The sequence below is a fragment of the Ictidomys tridecemlineatus genome, chromosome 8 (genome assembly GCF_052094955.1).
Source record: "Ictidomys tridecemlineatus isolate mIctTri1 chromosome 8, mIctTri1.hap1, whole genome shotgun sequence".
NCBI classification, from domain to species: domain Eukaryota; kingdom Metazoa; phylum Chordata; class Mammalia; order Rodentia; family Sciuridae; genus Ictidomys; species Ictidomys tridecemlineatus.
The window spans coordinates 40396746-40424665 of record NC_135484.1 but is presented as its reverse complement, the minus strand read 5'-3'; the positions used below and the strand labels follow the sequence as shown (position 1 = coordinate 40424665).

At 37.0% G+C, this 27920-nt stretch overlaps 2 pseudogenes; both read left to right on the top strand.

The window, feature by feature from the left end:
• The first annotated feature begins 15261 nt into the window (after positions 1 to 15261).
• On the top strand, positions 15262 to 16348 carry LOC144366060 (ubiquitin-conjugating enzyme E2 R1 pseudogene; annotated as a pseudogene).
• Positions 16349 to 18591: 2243 nt separating this feature from the next.
• Positions 18592 to 21440, top strand: LOC144366058 (cilium assembly protein DZIP1 pseudogene; annotated as a pseudogene).
• The last annotated feature ends 6480 nt before the right edge of the window (positions 21441 to 27920 follow it).

Here is a 27920-nt window from a genome sequence, read left to right as displayed (position 1 = left end):
TAGTTTAATTTATACTCTGCATATTGCTATCAAAACTGTGTTATCAGGTTTCTTTCAATTCAATTCATGGAGCCTCACGCCATTTTAAGAAGGATGCAGTATTTTAACAAATGTAAATTAAAATAAGTTCATTCCAAATAAAGAATCTATAGAATAGTGATTTTAAATGTTTACTAACAAGTAAGAGAAATAAAATAATAATTTCCCCAGTTGTCAAAGGAACATAAAACCACAGAATAGTATCTGACATCAATAAAACCAAGGCAGATGTTGAAGAACACAATCAAAAACAAAGCCTTGTCTACATGAGGGGTGATTGGGAGAATGTTGTTGTACATACACACACGTGTTCATGCACATGTACACACACACACTATTTTCTCTTAATTATTGAAACTGAATCATCATAAACACCAACAGGTATAATTGATTACTCTAAAAAGAAATCTAAGACCTGTAAAAAAAAAAAAAAAGGAAAGAGAAAATTAGCTCTCTGATTCCAAAAGCATTAGTCTTTAGTTCCCACCATAAGTGACATAATTTAACAGATGTATATGTTTTGTGAGACAAAATGCACTAAGGATTTTGAAAATATGAATCATTAAAGAAAGCCAATTTGTATTCTTTTTAAATTATTTGAGGGTAAACATTCTAGAGATCAAATTTTTCTATCACAAGTGCCTTTATTTAAAAAAAAAAAAAAAGACATAAGCAAGCCATAATGAGGTTTGGGGGAAACCCCAAACTCTTTAAAAATCATTTTGCAACTTCAAATCAAGGTCCAATTAGCTGTCTAGACAGACATCAAGGCACATCTCTAGAACAGCCACTATTGTCAAATTCCTTCAGATGGTTCTTGTAAATGAAGTCAATGCGAGCCAAAATAAAGAAAAATTCTTAAAAAGATGATTAAAATAAAGATCCAGCTCCTAAACTGATCTTTCCCAAATGCAAAAAATCTTTTGAGAAAAAAACTGAATGTGGGCAACATAATCATTAGGATTTAGTTTACCAAAATATCTTCTGCAATAATGTATCAGGAAACTGAGGGTACAATGATTAAAAGATGCCAAGAACTGGTTTAAAAAAAAGAGAGAGAAATAAAGACCTGGTGATTTTATAATAAATTGGTTATGTGAGCCACTGGACATGAATTTGTTGAATGTAAAATGGAAATAGAGCAGAAAGGGATCAGCAAGCAAAGCCAAAACCTACTAAAAAGACATCTGCATTGTCTTTGATTATCTGTTACAAGAAAGAAAAAGAAACCTACTCAGACTTCTTGTGCAATAAAACATAAAAGGTCCATGTGAAATGAGTGAAAAAAGACAGAATCCTGAATAATCCCCACCCAATTATCCTTAAGCATCCTCTGCTATTATAGGAAAAATGAAATAATTAGTGATTAGTCTACATACATAAACACTCAGTTACATCAACCCCCCCACACTGAGTTAACCCCCAATCTAAACACTACTTTCTCATTTTACAGAGAGAAATTCAAAGATTAAGTTTCAATCTCCAATTATCTTAGCAAATTTTCCAAGAAACTAAAACATACTTTCAAAATAAGGTAGGACCTTAGAAACAATGAAGGATTTGCATCATTTCAGTTGCTTATTAAAATATTAAAATATATTTGGGGTTGTTTGGTTATTGTTTGAGGTCACTTTTAATATTTAAATTGTTTTATTACAAAATGTAAGAATAAGGAGTTAATAGTTTAAAACATGATTGGAAAAACTCTGGTACCAGTGATTTTGATAAGTAGAATGTTATATTTTAACTAAGGGAAATATTGGCAATTACACTAAAGGAAATGCTTATTTAGTTCTAGAATAAACCAGCTGTAAAGGCATAACTTTTAACAGTTCAGACCTTAGCATTCCAGTAAGAAAGAGAACTGACAGAAGACCTGAACCAACAGCCTTCCCTGGACCGTCTCTCCTTGCCTGCCAAGGAGTTTTTCTGGTCACCTAATATTAACAACCATGTTTAACTTTCCCTACTGTATTTAAATCTTCAACCCACCACCCCCAAAATACCCCACATCACCCATTTTATTATTGGCAAGTGATATGGTCTACTTAGCAAAGGAACTTCAAGCCATGAGACGTGCACTTCAACTCCCCATAGTCTAGAAGCTCGATTGTATCTGGGCCCCTCTCTTTGCCTCACTTACTGATCAAATAGTGTTTCTCCCATACCTAACTCATCTCCTTTTAGGTACTTCCTGTATTCTTCCCATGTCCCTCTTTTCCATCAATATTATAAACAGTCTCAAAGCTCTTCCACCTTTAAAACCTTCCCTCAATTCCCCTTTAGCTATTGTCCTACTTGCTTGACAGCAAAATTTCCAAGAGTTGTGATTTTGCAGCCTCTTCTCATTTTTAAATTATTTTATCTTTGGTATTTTGTAGTTATACATGACAGTAGAGTATAATATTATTTATTTATATAAATCTGGAGTACAAGCTACTCTAAGATCCCAATCTTGTGGTTGTCCTTGATGTGGAGATTCACTGTGGTGTATTCATACATATGCAATAGAAAAGTTATGTGGGAATCATCCCACTGTCTTTCCATCCTCCTCTCTTTCATACCATTCTGCAGACTGGGTTCTAGGCCCAACTGACTTCATATTAAACTTCCCCTAATGTCATCAGTGTACTCCACATTGAGAAACCCAGTGAGTTTTCAGTTTTCACCATGCTCCAGTTTTCAGCAGTAAAAATCAAAACAGCGCTCCACTCCTTTGTGAAGCATTTTTTCTTTCGCTTTAGTAACTCTTGGTTTTTCATTCGCCTTCCCATACTTTGTATTTTAGAGCCTTCCACTGCCAAATTGTTCTACCCAGGTTTCCAGTATCAGAGGTCCTCAAAGCAAAGTCTAATGCCTCACTCCTTGAGTTCTTAGAAGGCATAGGGTTGATTTCGACAATGATAATTTTCTAGTATTAAAAGGTATGAAGGAATTAATTTTTGACAGATAAAAAAATGACATTTAGAGCAGTACAGTGATTATTTCCAGGCCTTCAGGAAAATCGTGCCTCCCCAAACCTGATGCTTCCTTGTGGGGAGACCTTCATTAGAGTGATATCCTGGCCTCTCCATGTAGCTTTAGGTACTCTGTTTCTTAAAAGGAGAACTCATCTAATTGCTGTAGAAGGAAATGTGCAGCTCAGACCCACCCAATTCTCTTGCCTTCTTTTCAAAGTCTGCCTGTTTGCCAAAATAAAAAATCTGATCTACCTTTCATGCCATACATTTAAAGATACAGGCCCTTATATGGAAAGTTTTTCATTCTTCAGATACCTGTACTATGGGATAGAATTTGAGAAAGTCTCCTGATTTAACAAATTGTCAAGTTTTCCAACAGCTTTGAGTGAGAAAGCTATTGTTTTTTAATGCTCTGATTAGCATTCTGTTTTAATTGATTTAGAATGGATGGGGGAAAAGATTTTCATTTATTAGCCATAAAATGCTTAGGCTAATGCCACACAAATATGATCTCTATGACTGATGAAACAAAAATAAATAAATAGATGCATACAGCTAGTGGGGGGGAAATCTCAATATTTCAAACTCTCAAAATATCAAGGTATTTAACAGGTATTTGAGAGTCAGAATATTGAACAAATTAGAGTGGTAGTCTATTGAATCAATTAAGATTCAATAAATGCATAGACAGATGTGTAAATAAGAGAAGGGAAAACTCTTTCTTAGGTAAAGTGTCAAATATAGAAGGAACAATGGTATTAGAAAGTCATCCATTTCCCACCATTAGAATAAGCCCTTGCTCTGGCAAAAAAAAAAAAAAATATCAATGAAGGCTAAATGCAGAAATGATCAATAAATGGATAGATTTGGTGAGGAATAGCATGTTTACATAGGGTATATCACTGACTCTTAGCCTTGTCACTGTGAATAACAGTCAAGGGTAGAATGTACTTTGATACATTGCCTGGTGTTCTCTATCATTTAACTGTATAGTATTCAATGAAATAAAGGGACTTTTCAGAAACACCTTTACTATGTAAGGAGATAAAATTTTGAGTTTAAAATATAATTCTAAAATAGTCAGTCAATGCAAACACCTCAAGTTTCAAGGACTAACATATGCATAAAGCTAGGTCAACCTTGTGTTTGACAAAGATAAATGAAATGTGATACAGAAAAGTGGCCTCGTCCATTACCATGAAATATTCATGGTTTTGTGAATATACAATCATGTAAATTGGAATTACAAACTTACATTATATCTACATACTTTTAAAATATACTATCTCAATTTCTAGAGCTAATATAATGTTTTTAACACCACTGGGTAACAAGGAAACTAAATTGTTAATATACAAATAGCATTCTGTTCTACATGAAATAGTCACCTTAATTCAAATACTTTGTCTACTTAAAGTTTAGCTCTGTATTTAGTCTGATTTAAATAGCTCTTCGGGATGACCTGTTATTCCCTAGGGAAATTCTGTGTTTTAGGGTTTGGACTCTTCACCTTCCTGTCTTCAGATGGCATCAGAATGGATAAGAGAATATACAGCATCTTTGAGATGATATGGGGTGAGCCCTGATGTAGCTGAAATAGGCCTGTGCAACCTGCATAGGTGACTGACATAGCCTTGGGGTTCTCCATGGCAGAGTGGTTTTCTGCTAAGAAAGGATTTACTCTCTCTCATCTTCTTAGGGACCACCTATACCTGCCTAGATGTTTCTAATGTCCCTTACTCCATCACTGATTATGGATCTGGAGGGCAAGACATTTGGAGTTGGAAGAGGAACACTGCCATCTGATGCCCTTGCTAGTCCTATAAATCTCCCTTTCTACAACCCACTATGCCCTAAAGAGGTAAACTTTTATGTTTGTATTCATTTGTGTGTGTGTGTGTGTGTGTGTGTGTGTGTGTGTGTGTGTGTGGCTTCTGGTTGTGCATGAATTTAAGACTCGGGTAAAATGCATTCTACCAATACAATTCTCAAGAGATTCTCCTTCAACTTAGTTGTATCTGGAGGCAAAAGGAAGAAATTTGTTTGGAGTTTTCTTATGAGCATTTCACTTTTAAAAAATTCTAAAATATAATACATAGGGCTGGGGATGTGGCTCAAGCGGTAGCGCATTCGCCTGGCATGTGTGCAGCCCGGGTTCGATCCTCAGCACCACATACAAACAAAGATGTTGTGTCCGCCGAGAACTAAGAAAAAATAAATAAATGTTAAAATTCTCTCTCTCTGTCCCCCCCTCTCTCTCACTCTCTCTTTAAAAAAACATAATAATACATAATCTTTTTAGTTTTTTATATATCACAGCAGAGTTGTTATGGTTTGAATGTGAGGTGTCCTCCAAAAGCTAATGTGTGAGACAATGCAAGAAGGTTCAGAGAAAAAATGATTAGGTTGTGAGAGTCTTGACCAAATCCCCTGATAGGGATTAACTGAGTGGTAACTGAAATGGTAGGGTGTAGCTGGAGGAGAATTAGGGGGAATTAGGGCAAGGCTTTGGCATATATATATTTGCATCTGCAGAGTGGGATTTATCTCTGTTTCCTGATCACTGTGATATAAGCTGCTTCCCTCAGCTACAATCTTCCACCATGTTCAGCCTCTCCTCCAGCCCAAAGAAATGGAGTCAGCCTTCTATGGACTTAGACCTCTGAAACTGTGATCCCTCAAATACCTCTTCCTCCTCAACATTGTTCTGGTCGGATCCTTTAGTCACAGCCGTGAGAAAGCTGACTAAACAAGAGTATATTTTGAAATACTATACATACATAGAATAAGTATAACTTGTTCCAGTTAGGATCCCATTATTGTGGTTGTACATGAAGCATTTTTATATTGGTCGTATATTTATATATGAGAATAGGAAAGATATGTCTAATCCATTCAACTGTCTTTCCTATTATCATTCCATTTCTCTTCTCTTCCCTCCTTTCCCCTTTGTCTAGTTGAATGAACTTCTAACTTCCCCTCCCTTGTTGTGGGCTAGCATCTACATAGCAGAGAGAAATTTCTGCCTTTGGTGTTTTGGAACTGGCTTATTTCACTTAGCTTGATATTCCACAGTTCCATCTATTTACTGGCAAATGCCATAATTTAATTTTTCCTTATGACTGAGCAATATTGCACCATTTATATGTACCACATTTTCTTTATCCATTCATTTGCTGATGGGCATCTAGGTTGGTTCCATAGCTTGGCCATTGTAAATTGAGCTGCCATAAACATTGAAGTGGCTGTGTCACTGTAGTATGATGATTTTAAGTCTTTTGGGTATAAACTGAGGAGTGGGATAACTGGGTCAAATGGTGGTCCTATTCCAAGTTTTCTGAGAAATCGCCATACTGCTTCCATAATGGATGCACCAATTTGCAGTCCCACCAGAACCTATAAGTGAACTTTTTTTCTCCACACCCTTGCCAATACTTATTGTTGGCATATATAACTTAAGGTCTGGTATTGTGAATATAATTTAAGGTCTGGTATTGTGATGCATCCTGCTTCTCTCTTTTTGTCAGGAATTACTTCGGATATTGTGGGTGTCCTATTTTTCCAAATGAATTTCCTGACTGCTCTTTATATATGTTAACCCAGGGACAACATCATTCTAAATAGAGAAAAATTGAAAGCATTCCCTCTAAAAATTGGAACAAGACAGGATGCGCTCTTTCACCTCTCCTATTCATTATAGTCCTTGAAACCCTAGCCAGAGAAATTACACAAAAGAAATAAATTAAAGGGACATGAATAGGAAAAGAAGAGCTCGAACTATCTCTATTTCCTAACAACATTATTCTGTATCTAGAAAACCCAAAAATTCCATCAGAAAGCTTCTAGAACTCATAAATTAATTCATCAAAGTAGCAGGATATAAAATTAACACTCATAAATCAGTTCCATTCCTATACACCAATGATGAATCAACTGAAAGAGAACAGGAAAACTATCCCATTCATAATGAGCTAAAAAAATAAAATATTTGGGACTCAATCTAACAAAAGAGTTGAAATACTTCTACAATGAAAACTAATGAACACTAAAGAAAGAAATTGAAGAAGACTTAGAAAATGGAAATATCTCCCATGTTCTTGGATAGGTGGAATTAATATTATCAAAATGACCATACCACCAAAAGTACTATACAGATTTAATGCAATTCCTATTAGAATTACAATGACATTCTTCATAAAAAGAGCACCTTGTTTTTTAACCACCAGGCTCCTCTCAGTAATCAAAAGCATTTGTGTTCAATGAACTCTGAGCAAACATACAAAAAAAGAAAACTACCACCCCTTCTGGCATGTAGATCATGACCATGTATGATAAGAACATGCATGAAAAACATCCCTATCATCACCATTCAGAATAATACAATTATATTGTACCAAATATCTTTGCTTCCAAGTTGACTGTGCTTCAACCTAAGCTTCCATATGACCCTTATACAAGTTCCATGTTGCATAAAATATGCAATATATGTATCATCTTAGATAATTTCATACTTAATAATTAAAAGATAAACATTATTTTATCATAATGTAAAAGCATTTATAAACATTATTTTATCATAATGTAAAAGCATTTATAAACACAAATTGAGTTAGGGTAATACCTAATGTACTTAAAACAATAACATAATATTTTCTTTTCATATTCTTGAATTCCATCTCTTCCAATGTTCTTTTCCTGCAAATAAACAAATTCATGGCCAAAGAGTAACTATTATTTCACAGGTAATTTAGTGAAACTTTTCAGAGTGGAAAAAAATGCAAAACATAAATAGAAGGTTAAACTTCTTATCATGAAGTCAAATCATACAAATGAAATGAAGATCAGAGGAACTATTGGAAAGTACTGGAAGCAACGAAAGTCATTCATGGGTGAAAACCAGTCAAAAAAAGAAAAGAAAAGTTCAAGTAGATATGAGTTTTATTTTAACATAATCTTTGACATACTAGACATAACACTGAGCCCTTATCTAATTAATATCTTCAGTAAACAATTTTAAAGAGAGCTGTAACCTTTGAATAGTGGAATATGTTTCCTAAAAAGTTCTGGTCCATGGGAAGAAGGAACACCATGCTATGCTCCTTCTGAACCATAATAGGCAACTGTGGTTTGGAATGATTATGAAAGGTGATTTAACTATGGTATTAATTATCAACATCTCGAGGCTGTTATTGTGTTTCTGCTTTTTAGTTTTCCCTTAAGGGACAAATTTTTAAAGGATCTCAAGAGATACTTATGCTAATACATCTTGTATAAAATTAAGATAATTATATAATAAAAATTTAATATTCCATGCTAGTCTTTGGGCTTCCACACACACACACACATACAAAAAAAAAAGATCAAAGAGTGGGTAACTTAAACAACAGAAATTTATTTTCTCACAGTTCTGAAGTCTGGAAAGAACGAGATCAAGGTCTTGGGGTGGGTTTCAGATGAGGGCTTTCTTCCCAGCTTTTAGATGGTTGCCTTCTCATATGGCAGAGAGAAATAGAGAGCTCTCTTTTCCTTAGAAAGCCATAGTCTTAACAGATTGGAGTGCTATACTATGAACTAATTTAATCTCAGTTACTTCCTAGAGACCATATCTTTAAATCCAGTCACATTGAGGTTTAGGCTTTGATATAAGAGTTTTTGGAAGAATTTATTCCCAAATGTTTAAGGCCATAATCATTAGTAACATGTCACTGATAATATAGTTATGAGTTCTTCACATTTGAAATTTGACTGTCAAAATATGTGTTTTCTTTTCCTCCACTGTATTTTTAGTCCAAAGTTGAAGTTTCTGTGTCTTATCTTGACATTTTATCTTAACAACAGAAGTTAATTTTTCCTAACATAAAGTCCATTTGACCTACAGAAATGCCAACAATCATTATAGCCATAGGGTCAAGTAATGAACTGGCAGAAAGTGTATGACATTCTTTTGTCAATTTCACTAATAAAACAAAACCAATAGAAGAAAATTCATGTTTCATTTCTCCTTTATTATTACTTTGACTTTTATCTACTTCTTTTGGTCTTATATCTAGAACTAAACAATATCTTATTAGACTTTTCTGTCTTATAAATTGTTTCCTAAAAATTTTAAAACTAAATTATAAGCCAATATTTTCCTTAATTTAGCATGCATTTGCTGGAAAAAATAGTCACCAATAGGTGAAGTACCTGGCTTTTCTGCCTTCAGCATGCCAGATTCTGCACAAGTTCACATAACAAGTGAAGTTCCCCCTGGGGAAAAAAAAAAATGATTTCTGTAGCATATTTGAAGATGCGGATGAAAGACTTAAAATACATCATGGGGTATCAAATAAGAAAGTTCAAATATTTTGCCAGTTAAGAATATATTCTTGATCGAGAACCTGACCAGAAAAATTTAAATTTTAAGTAATATTTGCGGAAACACTGTATATTATTTTGACATACTATTATTGATTGTTTGCACAAATGGAAAATTAGTGTGAAATACTTTAATAAAATCCAACAGTTATCCATCCAAATGGCATTCCTTCCATCTGCTTTAACCTATTTTTGGAAAACAATGTTAGAAAACAACATCAGGATTGTGAATTTGGTTTTTAATTTTCCTGCAACTCCACATCTTCCTAGGGTATACTAACAAACACTGTCACTGTGAAACAGAAAAAGAGGAGAAAAGAAAAGAGCTTGACAAATCAGCCCTATCAAACTAATGTGGCAGTCTCAGTCGTTCTATAAATGGTGGCCAAAGAGAAAAAAAATTTTAAAAAGGAATCAAAAATCAAAACTATTTTAATAGAAAAGAATCCAGCACCAGTCTGTTGTTTCATCATTGATGATGAGTTGAGTATTTCTTCCATGAGATCTCTTCAATTGGTTTTATTTGGTTTCTAGCACAATTTGTTATTAAAGGTGACCCCTATGTAATAGTGACTGTGTTGCTTATTTCTTCACAGTGGGTTAAAATCAGTAGCCCAAACCTACCAGCCTCAAACTCAATTGCTTACACATCTAATTGTGTTAAATCTAGCTCCAATAAGTTTCAACAAGTACAGCCTGACAGTTTTGTATGCCTCACAAAACAGCACCAATGTCTGTTGCTCAAAGATAAAACAAACTGTGGTTATAAAAGACTGGAACCTCCAGCTGCCTTTCTGAGTTCTCCAATCCAGAGATAACCTGCATTGTACTGCCAAGCACCATTACCTCAACATATTTCCCTCTCCCCCAAACATACTCCCCTCTCTTCCTCTTATGGATGGTGGCCCTGTGCAATATCTCTGGAAGGTCTCCTGCTATAAGTAACTCATCTTACAGTCCGATATTCCTCACCACATTCTTTAAGTAGGTGATGGATAAATGAAAAATTGAGACATGAAATTATGATTGTATCTGGCTCACAAACAAAAAAGGAAAAGACATTATAGTAGCCAGGATAAAATATATGTGATTATTAAATTATGATTTCACATTGAAGGTATCAGAACTGGAAAAATCATATTGTGGGTTGTACAAAAATATGTAGTATAAAACATTATTACAAGCAGTTTAATTTGACAAATCAATTGAAAGCAAATGCAGGAGGATTGGATGGAAAATATGGTAATTATATGCATTAGGTGTAAATTTTGAAAATTTTAGAGGATCTCTATTTCTCCATAATAGAATAACATATAGAAAGAAAACTATACAAAACAAACAATAAAAGATCCAGGGCTGAGGATGTTCCTAGGTGAAAGAGCACCTGCCTAGCACATGCAGGCCCTGGGTCAATCCTTAGTCACACACACACACACACACACACACACACACACACACACACACACACACACAAAATGCCAAGCCTATCATAGAGAAAAAGAACAGTGGTAGCCAGACACCTGGGAGGGTAAGGAAGAGTGGGGCATAGGAGAAACTGGTTTGCAGGTACAGAGTCAGAACCAAAAGGAAGGAAAAGGAACCTGCACTCGATTACACAGAAGTTGGTGACAATTCACACTAGGATGCCATACAGTTCAAAATGGGCAAAAGAGAGGATTTTGAATATTCTCATCACAAAGAAATAATAAATGTTTGACATGATGGATAACCTAAATATCCTTGACGCAGAGAAGAAGAATCAAGAACTGGAGAAACCAAAGGAAACCACAGACCACACCAGTTCTTGCAAGCTCACAAAAAGAATTTCAGAAGAGTCACACGTAGTAGCAGGATGGAGTTTGTTAGAAAGGAAAGGGAAATGGAAAAGAACACTCTCAGGGGAGAAAGAGTGTCAGTCCTCTCCTGGAAGAGAGGAAGACTGCACACACCTGCTCCTGCCACACTCCTGTTTTATTGGGAGTCCTATGGAAGTTTCCAGAGAGTCCCAGTCAGGTCTACCTCTCAACTTTTGACTAACAGAAGGATTACATCAGACTTCCAAGTCTCCACTGCACAAAGTCTTACCCACAGTTACCCAAGCAAAGTCCACAGGATTTTACTATTATAATGAAAGGCTAAATATCCAAAGTCAACTCTGGGTCAACTCTGGGTCACCTTGGCCTGAAAATTATGCTTACAGTTTGTATGGTCAGTGGGCTTTGTTTCTAATTATCCTGACTTACAGAGCTCTGGAATCTCTGTTCTGTATAAAGGTCACAAAAGTCCCCCTGAGCTCCAGGAGGAGTCTTTGGGCCTGCATTCCTTCCTCTCACAGACAACAGGTTATTTGCCAAGGAATGCAACATATCCCACTGAAGTGGCCCCAGGCGAGCCACTTCTTCAAAGGAAATCAAGTGGGGGTCAGCACAGCAGGCCCAGTCTAAAGAACCATCTCCCTACCCCATGCTTCTTTCCTCTTGTCTGTCTGCTACCTATCATTCTGATTTGATCAATGTGCAATGTATAAACATATCAAAACATCACACTACTCCATTACGAGGTACAAACATCTGTCAATAAAACTATGCAGACCAGGGACTGGCAGATTTTTCCCATGAAGTTTCTGATAGCAAACATTTTAGGCTTTACAAGCCACAATACAGTTTCTTCCTCTTTCTCCTCCTCTTTCTGTCCTCTTCTATCTTGTTTTTATTTCTTAGCAGTTCTTTAAAAACAATTCTTACAAAAGGTTAGATGTGACACCTTACTATAGTTTGCTAACCTCTGATATAGACAAACAAGATGCAACTAGTGTCTTATAATTTTCCAATATACTTTTATCTTGATACACATTTTCTATTTTAAAGTCTTCGAGCAGTTTTCTTCACCTGGACTGCCTATCTCCCTTTGGAGGCTAATTCAAATAACATATAATCTAAAACAAAATATATGCTCTGCTTCTTTCAAGCTATTCATCTGCCATGAAGTAAAACTAATCTTTCTATTGTGAATGTAACTATAGAAGTCAATGAAATACCATATAATTTACTATTTGTACACACTAATCCAAGTAGCAGTGTACAGTCATCACATGTAAAACTTCTCTACAATTTTTTTATGTCTAAATATTGTAAATGGTGAAGTCATGTATACTAATATTTAAGTCTCAAGTTAAGTGAATAATATATCCCATGTTTCACAGTTTTCTGTTAATTAAAATTAATTCTAAGTAAATACATTGTTCAGTTAATTGACTGCTTTAAAACAACTATTTATTCAGGGAGGTTCTGCACCTGGTTAGAATAGAGAAAGCCACGATAAAATGTTTCTCTCATCTTAACAACAACAAAAAAAACCTCAAATATTCTACAAAATCATACATTTTCTCTAGTCCTTAGAAAATTGAGTTTGTCAAATAAGAAAGTTAACTGAATACCAAAGAGTGACAAGCTCTTTGATGAAAACAATACATTCAATTCCATCATGGCAAGACATAGACAAGAGGAGATCATCACAAAGCACTAAGAATAAATCACAGTCAATTTTTACAAATTTATAAAGTCAGAGACTTGACTAGATTGTCAGTTTAGAAAATCTGAAAACCTCAGGAACAATTTTGCACTCATTCTGAGTCATTTCCTGAGTCAATTCCATGGAAAGTAAAGGGAATGGATACAGTAGAAGAAAAATATTAACAAACTTGAAGATAGGTCAATATGAATTAACCATTCCACTACAAGAAAAGAAGGCAGATACAGCAGCTAAGAGGTGAAAATAATATCAATTGCATTAATATGCATGATTTTTGAGTCCCAAAATAAGAAAAAAATTGTATAGAAAAAATATTCAAAAGCACTCAATATTACATAGAGAAACAGAATTATATCCCACGTGTGATTAAAATCTATACATGCTAAAAGATGATCTTTTAAAAGTACTGTCAGGGAAAATGTCTTTTCAGAATTTTACTCTCAGTAAAAGAAGTATTACAAGAGATAAGATAAAATTAAGATTTTTTAAAAGTAAAATTCACATGAATGATACTATCAATGATGAAATGGAGGGTATGAAATAAGTACATCTGAAGGTAGATTAGGTAAGTTAATTCTTATATGGAATATCTTAGACCAACCACACAAAAAGAGGTAGAGCTAACAAGCATCATAATACAGCAGGTGAAATGAAATCAAAAGATAATTGACTTGTATCAAAGAGAACAGTTGAAGAAACATAAGCAGATAAACTGATGGGACAATGGAAAACAAATAGAAAGATGGTAGAAATATTACAATCCCTTTATGAAACTAATAAGTGCATTGAATCCAAATGGTCCATACATTTCAACTGGATGAGAATGAAATAGCCAGGCTTATATTTCATCTTCAAGAAATGTCTTTGATTATAGCCATAAATGTTTAAAATAAAAGTAAGGAAAAAGATATACCATAGAATAAGGATCAAAACTAAAGTTGGAATGATTGAAACAAGAAAACCTCAAAATAAGAAATATTACTAAGAAAAATAAAGAAATTACATAATAATATAAAGGTAATTTCATCAAGAACATATTAACTTTAAATGTATATGTGCACAATGATAAGAGCTCTACAATATGAAATCAAAATTTAATAAAATTAAAGAGAAATAGACAAATTTATGATTACAGACTTAAACTTTGGATAATTATTGGGAAAAGAAGAGTGAATATTTCACTAGGGCTTAGAAATGAGAGGGTAGAAGTCTGACCGATGATAAAAACCAGGTACCAAAATATAGCTGGAAAGAGGAATGAGTTCTAGTGTTCTGTAGTGCAGTAGTGTGACTACAGTTTAAAATGATTTTACTAGATATTTTAAAATAACTAATAGAGAGGTTTTCAAAGTTTAGGTTTTCAAAGTAGCTCAGTGGTAGAGCACTTGCCTATCCATAGGTTAAAAACCCAGTAAGTACAAGAAAAAAAAAATCAAAGCTTTCCAACAAGAAGAAATGACTAAATAAACCATGAAAAGACCAAAAAGAAATGCTAATTACCTGAATATGATCATCATATTGTATACAAACATCAAATTATCATGCCATATATTATAAATATGTATAATTACATGGTAATTTTTTTTAAATAGAGGGTATTAGTAAAGATATAGAAAACCATAATACTGTCAACTTGATATTTATACAATACTTCATCCAAACACAAGAGATAATTTTTCCAAAATTTGTGCAATGGAACATTACAAAGATGTGCTTTCAAACAACACAAGATGGATTCATTGGATAGCTACTATAATATAAAGTGGAGTTTAGTTGAAATTATTTATTCTCAAGTATAAATTTCCTAAAAATTACCAGTAAAGTATTGAGAAACAAAATAGAATTTAAAGGGTTTTTTTTTATAGTGAAACTAGTCTGTTCAAAATATTAGACTTTCTAAGATTATTTCTTATGGGAATGGTATTTTATCTCAAATATCACCTAGTCAGCCGGACATACAAGATTAAGCGTTGTTATCCTCCTTCATTAAGGTTTGAAAACAAACCTTCATAAAGCCTTCATAATATTATAAATAATCTGTATTTTTTTACCACATAGCTTGATTTTGACATATTTTTTCAGAGAGATGAAACTCACTAATTTTAAGCGAATTATTTAATAAACACTAAAATCTGTGAAGTTTGAGTTCACTTGACTATTAAGAAGTAAGTACCGGGGTGGGGCGCACGGGTCAGGCCGAAGCGGGCGGCGGCGCCGGCGTCGGCGCGGGTGGAGCGCTCGGGGGCCACGGGCGGTGGCGGCGGCTGCGGCATAGCGAAGGAAGGCGGCGGCTCCCCCCCGCCCCGGCCAGCGCGCAGCCCGGCCCGTCCCGCGAGCTCGCGGCGGCCCCGCGTCCCGGCTCGGCCCTGGCCCCGGGATCTTCCGCCGCCGCCGCCGCCGCCATGGCCCGGCCACTGGTGCCCAGCTCGCAGAAGGCGCTGCTGCTGGAGCTCAAGGGGCTGCAGGAGGAGCCGGTGGAGGGCTTCCGGGTGACGCTGGTGGATGAGAGCGACCTGTACAACTGGGAGGTGGCCATCTTCGGGCCTCCCAACACCTACTACAAGGGCGGCTACTTCAAGGCTCGCCTCAAGTTCCCCATCGACTACCCTTACTCTCCACCAGCCTTTCGGTTCCTGACCAAGATGTGGCACCCAAACATCTATGAGACAGGGGACGTATGCATCTCCATTCTCCACCCACCTGTTGATGACCCACAGAGTGGGGAGCTGCCCTCGGAACGGTGGAACCCCACACAGAACGTCAGGACCATCCTCCTGAGTGTGATCTCCCTGCTCAACGAGCCCAACACCTTCTCACCGGCCAATGTGGATGCCTCAGTGATGTACAGAAAGTGGAAAGAGAGTAAGGGGAAGGACCGGGAGTACACGGACATCATCCGGAAGCGGGTCCTGGGGACCAAGGTGGACGCAGAGCGCGATGGCGTGAAGGTGCCCACCGCGCTGGCCGAGTACTGCGTGAAGACCAAGGCGCCGGCGCCCGAGGAGGGCGCGGACCTGTTCTACGAGGACTACTACGAGGACGGGGAGGTGGAGGAGGCAGACAGCTGCTTCGGGGACACCTCGTCCACCGAATAAACTCTGAGATTTTACCTCATGGGACGGACGCTGGCTCTCTCGACAGGCTACCTCACGGCACTGCCTTGCCCTGCTCTGGGCGGCGCGTTTGGGTGTCCTTCCTTCCCCGTGCGGTTCTGGGTTCTCCTTGCTCCAGAGAAGAGCCGGGCTTGGGCTTGCCGGCCCCCTCCTGGGATGGCAGAGCCAGCAGAGCCGCAGCAGCCAGGGTCGTGGGCGGGCCCCATCCAGCAGCTTCGAGGCTGGGGTCCTAGCTCCTGGATAGACGGACTGCTTTGAGGTCACTCCTTTCTGCTGTGGTTTGTTTGAAATCTAAATAAAACTGCCTGCGAGGAGGCAGACCACTCCTCCTTCAGGGAGGCACCAGGGCCAAGGTAAAAAAAAAAAAAAAAAAAAAAAGAAGTACCATTTGAAATTCCCAGTCACAATTTATAGCTTTTTTAAGCTTCTATAATTACTTATTATTACAGTATACTAATTTAATATGTACTTTATTCTGGTTAATTTAAAAGCTATATTAATAAAAAGTTATGATTTGACACATTTTATTACTGGAAAATGATTCAATATTGATTAAAAATTAACCTTGGAGCCAAGTGTGGTGGCACTCACCTGTAATTCCAGCAGCTAGGAAAGTAAGGCAGTAGGTTCACAAGTTCAAGACCAGCCTCAGCACCTTAGCAAGACCATAAGCAATTGAGCAAAACCATAAGCAATTTAGCAATACCCTCTCTCAAAAGATAAATAAATATAAATAAATAAATAGGACTGGGGATGTAGCTCAGTGGTTAAACATCCCTGGGTTTAATCCCTAGTACAAAAGGAAGGAAGGAAGAAAGGGAGGGACAGAGGGAGGGAGGGAGGGAGGAAGGAAGGAAGGAAGGAAGGAAAGAAAGAAAAAAGAAAATCAAATATTTTGCAATTTAAAAATTAAAGGTGTCATTAGATTCTAGTTAATATATTTTTTTTCTGGAAAAATAAATCAACTTTTTGGTATATTTAACTAATTTCAAGAACCTCTGCTTAACTCAGGATAATAAACTAATATAAATGGTTAAAAATTTTTACAACTCATGATAATGACAAATATTTTAGACCATATAAAATTATAAGCTTCAGTTTGTCCTTCTTATGAAATTAATAATGTAGTCTCCATTCTGGAATGATGAATACTTGACATAATAATAAATACAGTTGTAAGAACCTCAGGTCTTTATCATTCTCATTTCAGCGAGCACCCATGATAAAAATATACATATTCTACTTTTATCATTAATAAAGCTAATGATTATTATTACTAATCAACATTTGCTAAAATTTGCTTACAAATAGTGATTCATTTCTAGACTTTCTAGCTTCAAAAGCATTTAAGATAGTAAACTTCAGAAGACAGAAAGAAAATAAGACATTAATCCAACCTTTTCAAAGAACAGTTTACTCCAAACATAAAAACTAAGTCATTTATAAAAGTCTCCTGCAATAAACAACAAAGGGAGAAACATAATAACTAAATTAACTGTGGAAAGAACAAAAAGAAATGCAGAAATCAGAAAATAATTTAAATTTAATTTATATTTATAAGTAGTACTAAATTGAAATGATTACAGATTTGATATTATTGATTCAATCTGATTGCACTCTTGAAATGCCACGGTTACCTGTTTCCAAGAATGGCAGTATAGATTTTTTTTTACTGACATGCTTAAATTCAACTAAAGATATCCACTGACTGACATTTCCATTTTGATCTTTCCTTTTCACTTAGTCTACTAATGTGAGACAAGTTTGACAAGTATTTAAGCAAATGTTGAACATATTTCTGGCACCGCACAGTTCTGGATTTCAAAACACAATTTAAAGCTATGGAGAGAGGAGCCCGGCAGCGGAGGAAGAGGCCCCAAGGAGATCGCTGAGGGGTTGGGGGCGGGAGGGGGGTGGGGGATTCTGAGGCGCCAGGGGCCTGCAGTCTGGAAGGCCCTGAGCGGCGACCGGCGACCGGCCTAGCCACAACTTGCCCAGAGGAGACACGCTTCATCTTGCACCCTGGAAGAAGGAGTCCGCCCGCCTGCTCCTCGACCTCCACGAGCCCCGCCTGAGACAGCAGAGCCCCTAGGATCTGGGTCCCCTGAGACTCTCCGACAGCCTGCAGCGCCCGGTACCCGCCCAGGAGCGCGCAGCTGGGGTGTTGGGGACACATCAGTGAGCAAGAGAGACCACAGCCCTTGTTCCCGCTGATCCTGCAGCCCAGTGGATGGAGCCCTCAGTCCACAGACCTGCCAGGAAAGAAAAAAATTTTCTTGGTGGTTGGTCCAAGCAGGGACTCCCCGGTGGAGTGAGGAATGTCTGGCTTTTCCTCAACTCCTTGATCTCTGTGGTAACCACTGGCAGCCCCCAGAAGACCCCCAAAATGAGAGGCCTGAAGTCTACAAGTTGCTACTAGAAATATTTTGGTCTCTCCAGAAAATAATGCAACCCCCACACAAGTTTAAGGGCGCTGGGCGCACGCTGACCCCGCGCTGGCCGGCGCGCCCTTTGCATTGTGTCCGGCGGGGCGCTGCCATAGCAACGTCCTGGACGCCCAGACCGCCGCCGCAGCCGCCGCCGCTGCGGCTGGGGACCTGGTCTTCTCCTGTGGCGGCGGCGGCCCGGAAGCGGCTTGGGGCTGGTAGGCGAAGCCGAATCGCTCCTCTGATTAAAGCCTAGGCAGCGGACTGGCTCGCAAGCATGCCCTTCCAGAAGCACGTCTACTACCCTCTGGGCAGCGGCCTCGAGGGGCCCGACGCCTCTGCCTCTGCAACAGCAGGCGCGGCCTCCATGGCCTGTGTGCCCCCCAGTGCGGTATCAGGCCCCCTGCCCTTCTTCCAGTTCCAGCCGCGACTGGAGAGTGTGGATTGGCGCCGGCTGAGCGCCATCGACGTGGACAAGGTGGCAGGGGCCGTGGACGTGCTAACGCTGCAGGAGAACATCATGAATATAACCTTCTGCAAACTGGAGGACTAGAAATGCCCACACTGCCAGTCGGGGGTGGACCCGGTGCTGCTGAAGCTCATCCGCCTGGCGCAGCTCACCATCGAGTACCTGATGCACTCGCAGGAGTTCCTCATCTCGCAGTTGCACAGCCTGGAGGAAAGGCTGCACCAGAGCCTGGGTGACTGTGAGCACAGCAAGCAGCTGCTCACCAAGCAGGCAGGGGAGATCTAGCTTCTCAAGGAGGAGTGTAAACGCAGGAAGAAGATGATCTCTACTCAGCAGCTGATGATCCAGGCCAAAGCCAGCTATTACCAGTGCCATTTCTGTGAGAAGGCCTTTATGAACCAAGCTTATCTACAAAGCCACATTCAACGCCGCCACCCTGATGATTCTCACCTTGAGTATAAAACAAAGGCTCAGACGGACAAACTCCAGAAGGAGGTGGACATGTTGAAGGAGCAGCTGCAGCTTACCAAGTCTCAGAGACTGCTCAGCACGCTCATGCAATCAGATTCTCTAAGGAATATGAAATGCAAAAAACAAAAGAGGAAGACTTTCTGAAGTTAGTTGATAGATGGAAAGCAGAAGAAAAAGAGAAACTAGTTGATGAAATGGAAAAAGTCAAGGAGATGTTTATGAAGGAGTTTAAAGAACTAACTTCTAAGAATTCAGCATTAGAATATCAATTGTCAGAAATCCAGAAGTCCAATATGCAGATTAAGTCCAACATAGGCACATTAAAAGATGCACATGAGTTTAAGGCAGACCGTTCTCCACATCCCCAGGATTTCCAAAATGTGATGCAGCTTCCCGATAACCAGGAAAGCAAGTGGACAGCTCGAGTTCAAGCTCTCCATCAGGAACACAAGAAACAGAAGAGCCGGCTTCTGTCACATATAGAGAAACTTGGAACCTCCATGATAGATGATCTAAATACAAGCAATGTTTTCTACAAGAAAAGAATAGAAGAACTAGGCCAGAGACTCCAGGAGCAAAACAAACTGATTATCACTCAGAGGCAGCAGATTAAAGAGTTTACCAAGAAACCATTAAGCAGTGTCAGTGAACCCAAAGGGAATTCTTTAGCTTGGCAAACTTTTGAATCCAAGCCAGTTGCCCCAGCTATACCTATGAATGCCTCCGTCTCTCAGACTTTAGAAGCTAAATCAAGTCTAACAACGGCACATGAACAGGCATTCTCGTCACACGTTCTGGAACCCATAGAAGAACTTTCAGAAGAAGAAAAAGGAAGGGAAAATGAACAGAAATTAAATAACAAGACACATTTAAAGAAAGCTTTGAAGACCAACCCCTCCCTCAGGAAGGAGATAAGAACAGTTTTGGAGCAGAGCTTGATGGAGAAACTGGAAACCCTGGGAATTAATGCCAATATCCGCGGTATTCCTAGTGAGCACTTGAAAACCTTGCATCCAGCAAGACATGAGAAAGACAAATGCCCAACATTCCGGAAATTCGAGAATTCCTTGAACATCAGGTCAGCTGTAAAATTGAGGAGAGAGGATTACTCTTTACAGATAAGCCCAGTATTTCTCAAATGGAAACCCTTTCAACTGGAGAAGTACCCAAAGCAGTCCAGCTTCCTCCCCAAAACAGAATATTGGTTAGACAAAGACCTGTTTATACTGATAGAACTGCTCCTGTTCCAAAAATTAAGAAAAATGTCATAGAAGATCCTGTTCCCAGAAAGTCATTATCTGTTAGGACACCTCCCTTCAGTTCAGAGGAAGAGCTGGATGAGGATGACCTCATCCAGGCATACTTGTCCCCAGACTTATTTCCCGTGCAGTCCTCTAAAAGCAACAAGACTAGCTATGGAAAGAGCAGCATCAAAAGTGACACTGATTGGACTGAGGGAAGTGAAATGGAAGACTCTGACATTTCTCCCAAGCCCACAGTAACCGCCATTAAAACACTGACTGAAAAAGTTGAAAAGATGGTTTCACAGCAAAAAAAAAAATGTGAATAAGCCAGTTGGTGGGATTAATGTGGCTGAGGCATTTATTGCAGAAGAAGGATTATAAGAAGAACTAAAGTGCGTAGATGTGGACGATGATGACTGGGACATATCATCCTTAGAAGAAGAAAATTCCTTGGGGAAGAAAACTGTGAAAGAATGGAAGGAGCCTCCACCATTGAAGAATGAATCGAGTTCTACTCAAGTGCCAAGTGCCTGGGTTTCTTCTAAACCTAGGGGATCCAAAACAGAAGTTCGTCAGGAAAACAAATTGAGCACACTGAAAAATAGCTTCATAACTATGGCTGACTGGGGTGACCCTTCACGAATGGAGCACATTAAAAAGCAGCTGAGTAACTGTGACTGACTGGAGTGACCCTGCAGATACTTAACTATAGAAGCCAACAGGAGTTCAGCAATGACTACGGGATTCTCAAGCTCCTGCCTTACAGCGTTTCCCAAGATAACTAGGAAGCCAGTTCAGAGGATGAGGTTCTCTTTAATGGCACTTGGTGCAGTATTGAGAAACAAATGGTCCACAGTATTCGGAAGCATATAAAGATGTTTGACTTCTTAAGAATAATATGTCACTGAAGTCATAAAGTGTTTTCTTTAGAATGGTACTCTAGTGTTAAGTGTATTTTTTTCAACTAATTTTTAAGAGAAAATTTTTCAGCTTCTAAAAAAAAATAAATAAAGCTATCGAATCCAATATTATCTATGATCAATTTTATCTTTCCTCATGTAAAAGTTCTTACAGACATTTGCCTTGGAAGTTGACTAATATTTTTCAAAATCAAAAGCCATGGGAATCCTAAAGTTGGATAGACTAGTACCTCTTATTCTTGGGATACTATACGAAAGCCCTCTTGATGGAAATACTATATAGTATTTACTCAGAAGTGACATTTAAAATGGTAACAGATTTCCTTTTTTTAATACATATGTATATATTTTTAGTTGTCAATGGACCATTATTTTACTTATTTATATGTGGTGCTAAGAATCAAACCCAGTGCCTCACACATGCAAGGCAAGCGCTCTACCACTGAGCCACAACCCCACCCCCACAGATTTTCATCATGATATTTATGTAACTTCTTTTCATTTATTTAACAAATATTAAATGTCTATTAATAATTTATTAAGTACCAACAAAGGTTATCTTCTGACCAAAATTTTTAAAAATTTTTTACAAGTAATTCAAAAATTAATTTCCTCACTTTTAATTTTGGTGTTGTTAATCTTAGCATAGCCCATGTCAAAAACAACAGAAGTATAACCAGACATAAATATTAACTTGAGGGTATTTGCAAGACAGCCTGACCAAAACAGATGAAATCAAACAAAAAATTATTAAGAATTGATCATGTGATGAAAGTTAAGGGAAAGAAGTGTCAGGTGTGTGATCAATAAAGATAAAAGCAAGGAAGAAACCAAAGAAAATAAGGTAACAAAGGATACTTCTGGATTTAAAAGTTATATTATGAAAAGTATTCAAGAGTAAAATATCTGATGAGAAGGCCTGTTGATAAGAGGGTGGTTTATGTGATCCATGCCTTTCAGTTGGTTACATGTATCATACACTATGATCCACTGCTGTAGTATAACCCCTGCCTGGCTCTCTCCATGTTGTTGTTTTTTTTTTTTAACATTAAAGATTTGTAATCTTTTATTTTTGGGTGTGTCATTTTAAAATTAAAATCACATAGAGAATAAAAATATATTTATACTGCTCTGGCAATTTTTACAATTTCCACTTCAGTTCTTCTTCTTATAGCTTAAAGTGAAAGTGAATTAACAACTATTATGTTAAAAATATAAAATATATTGCGATCCATTTTTCTAAAGTATTCTTGTTTGTATTTCTTTTCATGAAAGTAGCTTTATTATTTCATCTAATTAAATAAGATGTACCCAGCATAAAAACCTCAAAACACACACACACACACACACACACACACAAATATGAAGAAAATAACAGTCACACAAATGTTTTATTCCTGAAAAACAGCTATTAATATTTTACTCATTTCTTTAAATATTTTCATTTACCTTTAATAATGGCTTGGTGTCATCAGTCATATGATTCTTCTCTGGATATTAAATATTGTGTAGATAGTGAGTTTGTGCTATATATTTAATGGTTACTAATAGCAGAATGGAAAAGGTAAAGGAGTCTCTAAGGGGAAGAATAAGACAAAACATATTGTGTAGAATGAAATTTCCTGAGTCATATGATCCCTAAATTTGTGTTATTAATATGCTTGAGATTTTTAAAGTATATTTTATCAACATATTTTATTTAACCAATGTATCTTTAATGTCTAATTTAAAAATCAAAACAAAACAAAAACCTTTGCTTCTTTAGCAAGTAACTCGTAAATCTATAGGCATTGAGGAAGTGTCCAGAATCAAAGATTTATCTTCATTAAAAATTAGGACCAATTGATAATCCATAATCTAGTGCAGGGCTGGGCATGTAGCTCACTTGGTACAGAGTTTGTCTATTATGCCAAAAGTCCTGGGTTCCATATCCAGTATCACAAAAAAAAAATCAAATCATAATTTAGTATAAAGTCAAATATTTGTAAGTACTGGATTAGGTAGTTACTTTTCAGATAAGTAGTAGTATCCTCAATTTTGCAAAAATGAAAACAAAATAATAACTATAAGAATTTATGACAGCATCAACCCAAGATCCATCTGAAGCAAAACCATATAGATTCTCAGCTGAAAAAAATATGTAAGAGATACTTAGACACTTGTTCTGAAACCTAATAAGGTTCTAAAGTCAGGGATAAGGCAGCACATGAAAGTATCTGAAAGGTAATTTGGTTCATTGATCATCCATATGGGTTGGACTTATCAGCCAAGAGACATTTAATGGATCTTAAAAGTAGCTTAAGTAATTATATTAACCATGTTTTCCATCCAGGTAGGCACCTTGCAAAAATATTTTTCAAAGTCTGTGAAAAAATTCTGCTACTTGAAAATTTTAAATAATAAAAGGCAATTTTTTTTTGGTGTTTAGCTTTTTGAGTTCTTTATATACCCTAGAGATTCGTGCTCTATCTGATGTGTGAGAGGTAAAGATTTTCTCCCAAGATGTAGGCTCTGTATTCACCTCACAGATTGTTTCTTTTGCTGAGAAGAAACTTTTTAGTTTGACTCCATCCCATTTATTGATTCTTGATTTTAATTCTTGAGCCACAGGAGTCTTATTAAGGAAGTTGGGGTCTATACCCAAAGGACACGGCCACATCAATTTTTATAGCAGCAAAAATCACAATAGCTAAACTGAGGAACCAACCTAGATGCCCTTCAATAGATGAATGGATTAAAAAATGTGGCATATATACACAATGGAGTATTAGTCAGCAATAAAAGAGAATAAAATCATAGCATTTGCAGGTAAATGGATGGAGTTAGAGAAGATAATGTTAAATGAAATTAGACAATCCCCAAAAAAACAAATGCCAAATGTTTTCTTTGATATAAGGATGCTTATTCATAGTGGGGTAGGGAGCGGGAGCATGGGAGGAATAGAGGAACTCTAGATAGGGCAGAGGGGTTAGAGAGGAAGGGAGGGGGGTATGTGGTTATTAATGATGGTGGAATGTGATGATCATTATTATCCAAAGTACAGGTATGAAGACACAAATTGGTGTGAATATACTGTGTACACAACCAGAGATATGAAAAATTGTGCTCTATATGTGTAATAAGAATTGTAATGCATTCTGCTGTCATATATAAATAAAAATTAAAACAACAAAAAGGCAATGTAACATATTCAGAAGCTAAATCCACAGTTTTTAATAATAAGAAAGCTAACAGCTACATATTAGATGTTCCTTTTATTAACTACTTCTACAGATAAGGGAAAGAGAAATTGAAAAGTGAGCAGGATGGGTCAATGAGAACCAGCTTGTATTAATAATCAGCAACATGTCAGGAACTTTGACCTTATTTCATTGAATATTCTTTCTTACGCATAAATAAAAATTTAAAGTAGAAATCACAATCTGATGCCAAAAGGCTGAAACCTAGGCAAAGAAATATTTTTTAAATATTTTAATTATTTGCCAACATTTAAAAACCAGGTGATTTAACATAAAAATGTATACATCCACCCTCTCTTGAAGCCTTAACAATATGGAATAGGAAAACCAGCGGCTTCCAATTTGGATGAGATAAAGACATGCCAAATCCCCAAATATAGACTGGTTTCATTGCTTTCACTTTTGCTGAATCACTATTGACATTTAACTTTTTGATCCCCAGCTTAGAATAAATTTTCCAGGATTTTACTACAAAGACCTAAGCTTGGTATTCAGAGTCAGAAGTAATTCTCTCCAAAGACCATGTTTTTGTTCATAATTCTTGATAAAGTCTTTTTGTGTATAGAGAACATTTACATTGAAATTTTCTATAAGTTATTCTAATTTTCCCCCTGTCTTTTAAGAATCACGGTTGTAATTCTCCAGAAATGCCAAATATTTTGTCTCAACCATTTTGAGCTAATCTCTTTATTCACTTTTCCTGTATGTTGTGCAGAGATTAAAATCAAAACAAAAACAGAGAATCATAAGTTAATATCAGTATTGTTCTGCCTTACTTAGGTATGTCTTATAATTCTAAGAAAGATCCAGGTAACAGAGAAAATCATAAATTATTTAATTTTAGTGAGAGTTGTAAATAATCTACTTTGTAAACAGATCTCTCCTTCAATGTCAATATAATAAGTCAAATCTTTGTAGTGCTTAAACTTTGCTTTAAAATTGAATCAATTTGTTATGTTATCCCAAACCCTTTTATGATTTAAGGCAACATCCAAAGATTCAGCTAACATTTAAATATAACTGGTATAAAGATGAGCCAAGAAAACTAAGGAAAGAAATATTTTGGCTGACATTAATTGTTCTATGCCCTTTGTGTGCACATTGATATTAAAACAAGCATTTGCAGGGAAATGGATGGCATTAGAGCAGATTATGCTAAGTGAAGCTAGCCAATCCCTAAAAAACAAATGCCAAATGTCTTCTTTGATATAAGGAGAGCAACTAAGAACAGAGCAGGGAGGAAGGACATGAGAAGAAGATGAACATTACACAGGGACGAGAGGTGGGAGGAAAAGGCAGAGAGAAGGGAAATTGCATGGAAATGGAAGGAAGCCCTCATTGTTATACAAAATTACATATAAGAGGAAGTGAGGGGAAAGGGAAAAAAGGGAGAGTAATGAATTACAGTAGATGGGGTAGAGAGAAAAGATGGGAGGGGAGGGGAGAGGAGGGGAAATAGTAGAGGATAGGAAAGGTAGCAGAATACAACAGACACTAGTATGGCAGTATGTAAAAACGTGAATGTGTAACAGATGTGATTCTACAATCTGTATATGGGGTAAAAATGGGGGTTCATAACCCACTTGAATAAAAATCTTTATATTTACAATACTCTCTATTTGTGATGAATTGTTTAGTCAGCTTTTCATCACTGTGACTAAAATATCCAACAAGAACAACTTAGAAAAGGGAAATTTTATTTGGGGCTCACAGTTTCAGGATTCTTCATAGACAGGAGACTCCATTGCTATGGGCTCAAGAAAAGGCAGATCAATATGGTGGAAGGACCCAGAAAAGGAAATTTGCTCAGCTCATGGTGGGGTCAGGAAACAAAGAGTAAAAGTGCATGCAGAAAGAACAACCCCCTTCCCACACATGTTCCCATGTTCCCAGTGACACACCTTCTCCAGCTGCACCCCACCTGCCTACATTTACCACCCAGTCATTCAAACTAGATGGACTGACTAGGTTACATCTCTCATAATTAATAGTTTCACCTCTGAATATTCTTACATTAAGAGAATTTCAAATAGTCCCAGTGATTGAGAAAATAAATTTTCCACAAAAATGAATTATTAATTGTTAATAACCAGGAAATAAATAGTTTCAAACAGGATAGCAAACACATAGAATTTTTTGAGTGATGCCTCATTTCCAAATCCTAACATGGATTATCAAAGAAAGTAGTATAGCATATTAATAGCATGTTTGAAATTCTAGTTATTAGTCCAAGAAAATAATGTATGGGTAAAAAACCACATGACTGGAAAAGTAAAGATTGACAAGCCAAGAGGAGGGATACACACACAGACACACACACACACGTTTATATATATGTATACATACATACATATATATATATATACATATGTATATAATATAATGTATATATACATATATATATGGAAAAGAAGGAAATTATTTAAGTCAGGGAAAATAGGAAGTTGGTTTAAGAAGTTGTGATCAAATGAGGACTCATGAAGCAGAATTTAGTCCATCTGCTAACCACTCCCTCACTCTATAAGAAAATAGGGCAGAAAGAAAAGAATTGTGAGAGAGTATGCATGTGTGTGAGTGTGTGTGTTTCATGAGTGGACAGATATTTTTATGACATTATTAGGTTTGTTCCTCACTATAGTCTTATTGGAACTACTGGTATTGCCACTTAACAACTGAGCTTATATAACCATGGGCTTAAAGAACTTGTTCTCCTAACATATGTAACTAGAGTGGCTAGATGATTTTGAAATTTTCCATATGGTTCTAAAAGCCCATGAGCCTAATAATAGAAAAAGAAAGATGGATTTTATAAAATAGGTGAAAATGATGAATTTTATATAAGGTCCTAAAAAATAATTGGTCATATGATCTATCAGTCTTTGGAAAGTCAGGCTTCCAGAATATTTGGCTGAAAACTGCAGTCCAAAACATGAAACTCGGCTTCTTGAGAGATGTATGGAGAATGAAATATTCAGGCAAAGTAGGCCTGGAAAAATGCCCTCAGAGGTTTTGGTAAAAATATAAATAGTCATCCAAACTAATCAACTTTTTATTCAAACCAAATATCCAGGGCTTTTGAAGTTTTCCAGTTACTAATCAAAACCCTACTAAGCGCTTAGTATCTCATACAGTTTTAAATAACATTGAACCA